Raw genomic sequence first — 6,915 nt, 5'->3', positions numbered from 1 at the left:
CATAGTTTCTGAGTGAATCAGGTTTACAAGTTCATCCAGAATTATTCAACAGTCAATAAAGAAGGTGCATGGACATCTAACATCCTCCACTCCCCCTGTAACCACCACCGTGATGCTTAGAGAGGAAAGAGACTACTTTCAAATAGCAAGACTCCCAATGAGTGGGAATGATCAAAAGGCGTTATCAACACGAGCAGTTATTTTTCTTTTATGTTTCAGTGAGATTCTCGTCTAGCAGGGTAAGATGACAGATGCAGCCCCTACTTATTACTTGGGTTTCCCTACAGAAATGATTCTGGAAACACCAACAGGCTTGCATCCTTACGTGAGGCAGAGGATCTTTGGAGATGGACATAGAAGGTAAGTGAAGGGGAACTAATCAACACTCTCCTTTCTCTTGCCAAAGACAAATCCTTTTTTTTTTTTTTTTGGCGGTACGCGGGCCTCTCACTGTTGTGGCCTCTCCCGTTGCGGAGCACAGGCTCCGGATGCGCAGGCTCAGCGGCCATGGCTCACGGGCCCAGCAGCTCCCCGGCATGTGGGATCTTCCCGGACCGGGGCACGAACCCGTGTCCCCTGCATCGGCAGGCGGACTCTCAACCACTGCGCCACCAGGGAAGCCCTTTTTTTGGGCCATACCCCTGCAGTGGAAGCTCAGAGTCTTAACCACTAGACTGCCAGGGAAGTCCCAAATCCGTTCGTATTTAGTGAAGACAGTGCCCAAACCAGAAACTGCAAAACTGTGAAAGGGAACTATTTTGGGAAAATATTTTTCTTGTTGCCTTTATCTAAAATGAAGCAGCCATGAGAATACAAGGGGAAAATCTAAATATGGTATTTTGGGGGGAAGGGATGACAGGGTTACTTTTCAGTATATTTTAATTGAAACAAGACGTGAGTTGGCTCTAGTCACACAGGTGGAGTGGGGCTCCTTTGTGACAGTGGATCGCAACCCAGGCTACACATTAGAATCACCTGAGGTGATATGGAAAATGCTAGTGCCTCAGCTCAGCCCTCAACAAGTTCTTACTCAATTGGCCTAGGATTGGCCTGGGCCTGGGTCTTTTTTAAAACCCCTAGTAAGTCCTAATGTGGAGCCAGTGATGAGAACACTGTTTTGGAGAAATTACCAAGGGTTTGGGAGGATCAGTATTTTTTTAACAATGTGTGAAACAAAATCACTGCCAGATTTGGCAGGAGATTGCAAAGTGACATGCCAATAGAAAGTATGATAGTAAACCTCTATTTTAGCTTATTTATTAGGGAACAACCAGTGTCCTGCTAGTTAACTTTGGGGGGCTATTTTTTCTAAGTTAGACTTTTCATACTGAAATAATACTTCCATCAAATGAACATCATTCCCTCACATTTGTCATTGTTTGAAGTCATATCTTGACCTTCCAAAATGCCTTTAAAATTTCCTTTTGAGTCAGTTAAGTGTTACTCCTTCCTGGAACAGATAACTGGTTTAAGTGGTTTTTGGAATGTTCTCTGGTTTGATTTACGACCGTGAAAGTGAAACCGCACAACTTGGATGGGACTTGAACCCAGCCAAAACCCAGACTGGGTCTTGAACCCACTGTCTTTTAATTGAAATCACACACCTGGTCTCAGGACTTAATGAAGCTCAGGTCCTTTATATTTCAACTTAGAAGGAATTCAGCCAGTGGCAAAGTGATAGGTAAGTAGATTTATTTAGAGAGATACACATTCCATAGAATGTGGTCCATCTCAAAAGGCAAGAGTGACCCTGGGAGAAACACATTCCACAGACAGTGTGGGCCATCTCAGAAAGCAACAGCCTCCAAAATACGGGGTGGTTAGTTTTTAGGGGCTGGGTAATTTCATAGGCTAATGAGTGGGAAGATTTTTCCAACCATTTTGGAGAAGGGTTGGGGTTTCAAGGAATTGGGCCACTGCCCACTTTTTGCCCTTTTATGGTTGGCCTTGCAACTGTCATGGCAGCTGTGGGTGTGTCTTTTAGCTAATGTATTACAATGAGCGTATAATGAGGCTCAAGGTCTACTGGAAGTCGAATCTTTCACCATCTTGGACCTAGTTAGTTCTAACCAGTTATGTCATATCCTCAACGGCTATGTCATTCTTTAAGGGTTGTGCCCTGCCCCCTTCCCTCCTGTTTCAAAAGGAGCCTGAAATTGTGCAGTTGTTGGTTACTTGAAAATTTTTCTTGAAAAATTCTAAGGAAATGGGCAAGACTTTAGCTGACTAGGGGTTCTGTTTTCAGCATCTTATTCAGCTACTGCCTAATTCTATTTTGTCTCCTGTATAATTGTTAAATATTCATTTTCTGCCTGTATCTGAAATTCATGAGTGATATTGCTCTGTATTTTCCATGAGTGATCCTTGTTTTCAGCCTGAAGAGTCTTTCCTTTTCTTTCTTGTTTTTAATTTCCCAAGAGCCTTCTTAGAACTCGATTTTTATCCACCCGTGATATCCCAACAATTTATGTTGGTCCTCTAAGACCATTGCTATAGGACTCAATGGTGTTCTCTTCTCTATCGGTGTTGTTTTTGATTGATTTGATGCTGGACTCCAAAAAAACATTTATGTTTAGAAATTTGGAGATTTCCTGATGCTGCTTCATGGCTGGTTCTCCCCTGACATAGAGTAGGAAAAGTCCCAAGTGCTCTGTCCTGCAGGACAGCCCCACCATACACGCCCCCCCGCCCCCAACTTCACCCATGGCTGGAGAAAGCAGGCTTTTCCTAGAGCTCCCTGTGTCTGTGCCCTCTCCCTCTCTCCTGAGTTGCGGGCTACCCTCGAGCTTGAGCTGAGATATACAGAGAGAAGAAAACCTAGGAACTCTCTTCCAGGTCATCATTTAAGACCTGGGTTCCTTACCCAGTCCTGCTGCTCTTTATTCACTGTAGTAGTCAGAATAATGCCTCCCCACAGAAAAAGATGTCAATATTCAAATTCCTGGCACCTGTGAATATATAACCTTACCTGGCAAAAGGGATTTTGCAAACTTAATTAACTTAATGATTTTGCGATGAGATTAACCTGGATTATCTGGGTGGGCCAATGAAATCACAAGGGCCCTTATAAGAAACAGGCAAGAGAGTCAGAGGTAGTGGAGCTGTGGTAACAGAAGCAGAATTAGGAGTGCTGTGAGTCAAGGAATGCAGGCAGCCTTTGGAAGCTGGAGACAAGGAAACAGAAGATTCTCTAGAGCCTCCGGAAGGAACACAGCCTTGCAGACCCATTTTACGTTTCTGACCTCTAAGAACCGTAAGAGAACTTATCTGTGTTATTTTAAACCACTAAATTTGTGATAATTTGTTTAAGCAGCGAAAGAAAACTAATTCATCCACCTTTCGGAGTCATCTGGTAGTTGCTTTATGGATTTTGTCTAGGGCTTTTTGTTACAATCAGAGGGAGAGATGTGTTACCGGGCCCTTTCTAGATTCTTGGACAGCATTACCATAGATATAAATGAATATCGCTTCCACAAGACTCTTAGGCAAGCAAAGCTTTTTATTAAAAGAAAGAGCTTGTGCACAAGGGAGAAGGCAGGAAAAAAATGCCAGCTCCCGGAGTAGAAGGGGCGAGTTGCTTTTATAACAAAAGGGAGGGTTTTCTCATTATAACTGATAGTTTTGAGAAGTCGTCAAACTTTTTGATTAGCAGCAGATGGCTCCACAGTAGCTATCGGGAATAGGGAGCGCTTCTGGGAGCGCTTCTGGGAGGGGAAAGGAGTGCCTCAGAGTTTTCTGCAAGAAAGCACAGGAGTAGATAAGGTTAAAATTTATAGTTGAGGGCTTCCCTGGTGGCGCAGCGGTTGAGAGTCCGCCTGCCGATGCAGGGGACACGGGTTCGTCCCGGTCCGGGAAGATTCCACATGCCGTGGAGCGGCTGGGCCCATGGGCCATGGCCGCTGAGCCTGCGCGTCCGGAGCCTGTGCTCCGCAACGGGAGAGGCCACAACAGTGAGAGGCCCGCGTACCGCAAAAAAAAAAAAAAAAAAAAAAAAAATTGAGCTTCTTGTCTTATGGCAACTAGGTATACTTGCTAGTGCAACAGAGACAAAGTTAATTTTCTATTCCCGGGGGCCTGGTTTTTGTCTCTGGGGCTCAGGCCTCCAGGGCCTTTGTTCTTTAGCTTGCAAGGCCTGTTTTGCCCAAGGCCATTCCCTAGTCCTTTTCCAAAATGGCTGTGCTCTTTTCATCCTGTCTTAGATGGTGTGGAGTGTCCTTACTCCAGCTTGAGTGGAACCAGAGCCCATTATTATTATTTTTTAATTAATTAATCTATCTATTTTTGGCTGCGTTGGGTCTTCATTGCTGTGCGTGGGCTTTCTCTAGTTGCGGCGAGTGGGGGCTGCTCTTCCTTGCAGTGCGCGGGCTTCTCATTGCAGTGGCTTCTCGTTGTGGAGCACGGGCTCTAGGCACGTGGGCTTCAGTAGTTGTGGCTCGCGGGCTCTAGAGCGCAGGCTCAGTAGTTGTGGTGCACGGACTTATTGTTATTAAATGAGGCATTTACTATACTCCTTCCTAAGAGCACCAGGTGGGGAACACGTTTTCTAAACTAGATCTAGGAAGTGGGATGTGGAATCAATCCATCCTCCTCCCCTTAAGGGCTGTCCAATGGTTAATGAATTAAAAAAACATGACTAAATAAAAACAAATCCCACACACACTCCCCCACCCAGAAAAAGGAAAAAAAAACTCAAAAATTAGATGTCCCAGATTACTCACCAAAGTGGAACCCGGGAACAGCTTCAACAACCCAAATTAGTCTGTTACAGAGTCATCACAAGCATGCCTCGCTTTTAAACAAAAAATAATTTTTTTGAAACAACAGAATAAAAACTAGTACTGATCACTTTTCTGACCATACACTATTACTCAAAATTAACTAGTACTGAGAAGGGGAAGGGGGCCATAGCTATGGGCCTTGTCTCACACGAGTGCGTGTGGGTAGGTGCAGGGCATTTGTCATTATTGCAAAAATGAATTTTAATTTTTTAATCTTTAGTTTGATTTAAACATTGCTTTTAGTATATCATGAGTGATATTTGCAACAAAAAGAATAAAATGCCTAGGAATAAACCTACCCAGGGAGACAAAAGACCTGCATGCAGAAAACTATATAAGACACTGATGAAAGAAATTAAAGACGACACACATTTTTTCAGCTGTCTATGGGCTTCATTCTGTCCACCCACTCCGAAGTCGCCCATGGCCATGAGCAGTTTATGAGCCTTTCGTAAAGACAGTCTTCTGAAATCAAGAGACTCTGTGTTATAATGGAATTTTGGTTTTGCTTTTTTACGGCAAAGATAAATGCAGTCATTGAGATAAGGAGGCTCTTACAGCAAGTTCCGTTTGTTTTTTTTCCGAAAAGCTTTGGAATTATTTTAGTGATCATGGAGTATAAAGAGTTAGACCTGCAGTGTCCATATGTACCGACTGTTTTTGACAACTATGCAGTCACAATTACGACTGGTGGACAGCCTCGTACTCTTGGACTTTTTGATACTGCGGGGCAGGAGGATTAGGACAGATTACGACTGCTGAGTTATCCACAAACAGATGTATTTCTAGTCTGTTTTTCAGTGGTCTCTCCATCCTCATTCGAAAATGTTAAGAAAAGTGGGTGCCTGAGATAACACTGTCCAAAGACCCCTTTCTTGCTTGTTGGGACCCAAATTGATCTCAGAGATGACCCCTCTACTGAGAAACTTGCTAAGAATAAACAGAAGCCTATCACCCCAGAGACTGCTGAAAAACTGGCCTGTGACCTGAAGGCTGTCAAGTATGTGGAGTGTTCTGCACTTACACAGAAAGGCCTGAAGAATGTGTTTTGACGAAACAACCCTGGCTGCCCTGGAGCCTCCAGAGCTGAAGAAGAGCTGCAGGTGTGTGCTGCTACGAACGTCTCTCCAGAGCCCTTTCTGCACAGCTGGTGTCGGCATCATACTAAAAGCAATGTTTAAATCAAACTAAAGATTAAAAATTAAAATTCATTTTTGTAATAATGACAAATGCCCTGCACCTACCCACACGCACTCGTGTGAGACATGGCCCATAGCTATGGCCCCCTTCCCCTTCTCAATACTAGTTAATTTTGAGTAATAATGTATTGTCAGAAAAGTGATCAGTACTAGTTTTTATTTTGTTGTTTCAAAAAAATTATTATTTTTTGTTTAAAAGCAAGGCATGCTTGTGATGACTCTGTAGCAGACTAATTTGGGTTGTTGAAGCTGTTTCCGGGTTCCACTTTGGCGAGTAATCTGGGACATCTAGTTGCTGGGTTTTTTTTTTTTTTTTCCTTTTTCTGGGTGGGGGAGTGTGTGTGGGATTTTTTATTTAGTCATGTTTTTTTAATTCATTAACCATTGGACAGCCCTTAAGGGGAGGAGGATGGATTGATTCCACATCCCACTTCCTAGATCTAGTTTAGAAAACGTGTTCCCCACCTGGTGCTCTTAGGAAGGAGTATAGTAAATGCCTCATTTAATAATATACTCCTATATGAAAGTTGCCTTTTCTCCCCACCCTTGAGTAGGTCCAGTATTTGATGAAACTCATGAAAGTGGGTGGAACCTGTCTTGCCCCTCCTCTTTTCTAGGATGCACTATATATGTGACTGACTCTCAAGGAAATTTGTTTGCCATTTGCTGATTTTTTTTTTTTGAAGTTAATTTCTAACTTCTTTCACTGATAAATGAAGAAAAGTATTGCACCTTTTGAAATACAGCAAATGGATTGAGTATGTAATGAAAAAACAATTTTTCCCTGTCAATCATTGTCTTAATATTGCTGAGCATAGATGTGCAGCTTAAGAGTGTATGATAGTGTTCTAAAACATAGCAGAAGACCTGGTATATAGAGGAAATCCGAGGGGTGGTGCTAGAAGACAGATGTCTATGGGGTGATTCACATCCTCTTT

General features: G+C 43.1%; 1 pseudogene across 1 annotated transcript; it reads left to right on the top strand.

Moving 5' to 3' along the window:
- Positions 1-5,389: 5,389 nt before the first annotated feature.
- LOC307180212 (cell division control protein 42 homolog) lies at positions 5,390-5,969 on the top strand (annotated as a pseudogene). The gene has a single exon. The product of its transcript is annotated as a cell division control protein 42 homolog (transcript).
- Positions 5,970-6,915: the final 946 nt, after the last annotated feature.

This window comes from Stenella coeruleoalba (genome assembly GCF_951394435.1).
Source record: "Stenella coeruleoalba genome assembly, chromosome: X".
NCBI lineage: Eukaryota > Metazoa > Chordata > Mammalia > Artiodactyla > Delphinidae > Stenella > Stenella coeruleoalba.
This window is presented reverse-complemented; position numbering and strand designations above follow the sequence as displayed.